This window comes from Nematolebias whitei, chromosome 1 (assembly GCF_014905685.2).
Source record: "Nematolebias whitei isolate Nwh7 chromosome 1, NemWhi1, whole genome shotgun sequence".
NCBI lineage: Eukaryota > Metazoa > Chordata > Actinopteri > Cyprinodontiformes > Rivulidae > Nematolebias > Nematolebias whitei.
The window spans coordinates 49,408,743-49,412,852 of record NC_056498.1 but is presented as its reverse complement, the minus strand read 5'-3'; the positions used below and the strand labels follow the sequence as shown (position 1 = coordinate 49,412,852).

The 4,110-nt window shown below is 42.4% G+C and overlaps 1 protein-coding gene across 1 annotated transcript in view; it reads right to left on the bottom strand.

The window, feature by feature from the left end:
• The window catches only part of heatr5b (HEAT repeat containing 5B), a 36,460-nt gene that overhangs the window by 8,371 nt on the left and 23,979 nt on the right, over positions 1 to 4,110 (bottom strand). The gene's annotated exons all lie outside the window — the stretch shown is intronic.

The window sequence follows — 4,110 nt, the reverse complement described above, 5'->3', positions numbered from 1 at the left end:
GCATTTCCTGTGAAAATGCAGTGTGAATGCTTATTGCTGAAAAACAGCTGAAATTAGCTAAAAACATGCTGAAATGTAGCTGAAATGGAAGAACAAGCCCAAATTAGCAGAAGAAAGCAGAAAGAACACATATTTGCTGAATTAGGCTTACATAAACAGAAATTAGCACAAAATATAAGAAATTAACAAAAAAAGTTGAAATTGGAAAAAAAAAAAAAAAAGGCTAAAAATAGATGAAAATGCAGAAAGAGCTGAAATGAGCTAAAAATGTAGAATTAGCTGAAAAAGCTAAAATTAGCTAAAATAGTAGCTGAATGAGGAAAAAAAACTGAACCGAGCAGAAAAAATGAGAAAGGACCATAACAAGCTAAAATTAGCATAAAGAAGTTAATAACGGTAATCTGAAAGTAGCAGAAATGACCACAAAAATCTTGAATTTATCTGAAAACAGCTGAAATTAGCTAAAAAAAAAAAAGCAAGCTTGAATGGTAGAACAAGCTTAAATTTGCAAAAGAAGCAGAAAGAACACACGTTTGCCCAATTAGGCTGAAAGAAGCAGAAATGAGCACAAAAAAGTGGGAATTGTCTGAAAAAGAATAAACAAAAACAAACAAACAAAAAAAAAAACAGCTGAGAAGTAGCTAGAAAGGCAGAAGGAAGCTTAAATACCAGAAGGAGGTGGTGAGAGCCGTGGTGAGAGCACATATTTACTGAATTTGGCTTAAAAAAGTTGAAATGAGTACAAAAAGTGTGGAATTAGCTTAAAAAGCTCAAATTAGCATAAAACAAGTTAAATAGTAGCTGAAAAGGCAGAAAAAGCTGAAACTTGCAGAAATAAGTTGAAAGGAGCATAATAAGCTGAAATTAGCAGAAAGAAGTTAGAAGCAGCACAAAAATATTGTAGTTAGCAGAAAGAATCTGAAAGGAGCACAAAACAGCTGAAAAAAAGAGCTAAGTAGCTGAAAATATTTTTAAATTTGCATGAAAGAAGCTGAACGAAAACAAAATATGAAAGGAGCAGTAAACGATTGTAAACAGATCTAAAGTTCAGGCTCAATGGGATTTACCTGTATAAATAAAGGTTGATTGATAAAGATCTGAAGGATGTAAAATGAGCTCAATTCATTTTCTCTGAGGAAAAAACGGCAGAAAAGGCTAAATATTTCAAAAAGCTAAAGTTGCACCAACAGTCATAGCACCGTTCTCCTAAAGGAGCTGAACGTTTGAACACCTAAACTGCTGAAATATCTTTAAAATGTTTTACCTACTCTTTTGCTACTTTAGCTTTTAGCTAACATTTTGCTGCCTTTAAGTAATGTTTTGCTACTATGAGCTTTTAGATAGACTTTTGCTACTTTTAGCCATTAGGTAGTAGTTCTGCTTGCTAGTGTCTTTTCTTATTTTTTTAGCTAGCTTTTTGCTTCTTTTAACGTTAACAATAGTTTCAGCTTCTTCAACAAGTATTTGCTAAATCATTCAGCGTCCACGCTGCGTTTTCACAGAAAATCCAAAAGCTTAATGTAAATCTGGGGCACTTTTAGAAGTAGATTCGCAGCTGACGGAGAAGAAGCTGGCGGTACCTTCAGGCGGCAGCTGACTTGAGAACTCTGCGGGCAGAGTGAGTAGAGCGTAGTCCCGCAGCATGGCCAGCCAGAGGCGACTCAGCGACGGCAGCTCTGGCTGCACTAAAGTGATGAGACTGTCAGGAGGAAGCACGTCAGCGCCCAGGTCCTCTTCGTCCTCATCCTCGTCCTCTCTTCCGACCGGTTTGGCGGGCTTAGACTCCGCCTCTTTCTTGACCTTCATCGCCACCACGTAGACCTGACGAGGACAGCCAGCGAGTGCGGTCAGATTAGTTTGATGAGTAAAAAGGAGGAATGCTCTCCGAGCTCACCTCCGCCCACGCCTTCAGCACAGCCAGCTTCTCCATGGTGGTGGCGCTCTCACTGTACAGCTGACTGGAGGAGCTCTTCCCAGCCTGCACCTTGTCCAGCGAGGACACCAGCAGGTTGTGGACTCGTCTCAGGTCATTCAGATCGCTGACCACGCCACTGCCGATCCACGTGCTACAAACCTTCAGAGACACAGAATATCCGAGAGTCATTGATTATCTGGTGTCCAGGGTCCATCCTTACCCGATGTCTGAACCACCTCTGGATGTGCGGGAGCAGCGGTTCTACTCCCAGCCTCTCCCAGATAACTGAACTCACCGTGTCTCTAAGAGAGCATCCAGACTGTGTGTCACTCTGACTAATCTGACTCCAATACCTAAAGTTTTATTTCACGGCTAAACAAGTATTTTTAGTAATTGGTCACTCGTTCTTTACTATCAGTTACTTCACTAACATTTTGGAAAAAGGAAATTGTCCAAGCCTCCTGACCCCCAAGAAGATCATAGTAACTATGCATCAAGTATTTTAATATAGGCACGTTTTTATTTTAAAAATTTTAATTTCATAACCATTCTGTTCCGTTTGCTCTGAGAACAACTGCTCTAAAAGGATTATAACTCACTTTGCAGTAACGTCTCCGTTAAGGCCCCCACATACTTAGATAGATAGATGTATACTTTATTGTTCCCAAGGGGAAATTTGTCTTGGACATCGTGCGCTAAACAAAGCTTCTTCCACAGTTAAATACACTACAAACAATAAAATCATGTGAACACCACTATAAATAAATTAAAAAAAAATACTTCACTCAGCGGAGGTCCACGTGTACTCGAGGCGGATTTGAAGCGAATGTCCATGTTCGTGGAAAGATCAATTTTTTCGAACGCGTACTCGGTGTCGCACAATAAACTGCCCGGCGACGGACTGTTTTGTACGCGACACCAACCGCTCTCCGTGCAGTCGCAAGGATGCGCAGCGCGACTGCCGCTCTCTGTGCAGCGCCGACAGGTGTGCGGTGGCCGCCCTGGCGGTGAAGACACGGGGCTAAGCGCCCAACTAGCTCATCAAACTCGCTAGAATCCATTTGAAAATATTCAAAATGTTTATCGCTGTCCATTGTCTTCATGTCTTTCACCAATGTATTAAATTCCCCCTTCTTCATCCTTGATCTGGTTTAATGGCCTTTTGTTTTTTTGCCAAGAAACAAGCGATCACTTCCTCCTCGTCTGTTGACGCCATGACTGAAACTGTGAGAAATGAAGGAATTTGTCAAGAGAGAATGAAAATCTTTACGCTCAGAACTGGCGTGGCTGATCGCGAAAGTCTGGAGATGTCCCGGTGGGCCGGTCTGATGTGTGGGCTGCAGGGCCGGCGCTCCCTTTTTTTTTTTGTTTTGTTTTTAAAGAACGTTTTCTTAACAACATATGAACACAGAACAATGCTGTTGCTGCTGCTCCTGAGCCGCCCTGCCTCTACCCAGGGCCGCCGGCAGCTCTCCTTTTTTTTTTTTCACAAGTCGGATCTGCGATGCGACCTGTCAATCAATCCAGCAGGCGTGTCTGCAAATGACCAATCATCGACCTCAATTTGTCCCGAAGGTAAAAGCCCCTTACCTGCAGAGCTGGGCTGCAGCCCATCAGGGTGTACGCTTGAATATGAAGTCTCAGCCACCTGCGGCTAGTCCGCGCGGCTCACGGAGTACACACAGTATGCCCGAGTATGTGGGGCCTAAAGTTCCCTGTCATCGTGCTACTTACAGACACTCCAAAATAGTCTAATGAAATTAAAGGTACGGTTTGTGGGAGCCATAGGGTCATATAAAATGAGGGCGCAGCAGGCGGTCACATGACCTTGTAGTTTACTGCAGCAACAGTGGCCATTACCAAAATGGGCAAATGTCTGTACTTGGTGTTTTGACAAATAATAACTATGGTGGGAGTTGTTGGTACACCAGAGGTTACAGTCTGAATGTACAGTGCATGAATTGTTTGCTGTAGCCAAATGGCGTTTTTGCAACTTTTGTGCAGATCTAAACAAATAAATAACAGGATTTTAACCCTCCAATCAAAAAGCGTCTTACCTTGCATGCTTTAGCCGTAATGTCAGACGGCGTATCGTGTGAAAACGCAGGTCTGAGGGCAGCTCCCACCTAAAGGCACACAGTTCACACAAAAGTCAAATTTACCTCGTTTCACTCATTCTGCAGCTTTTCAAATGG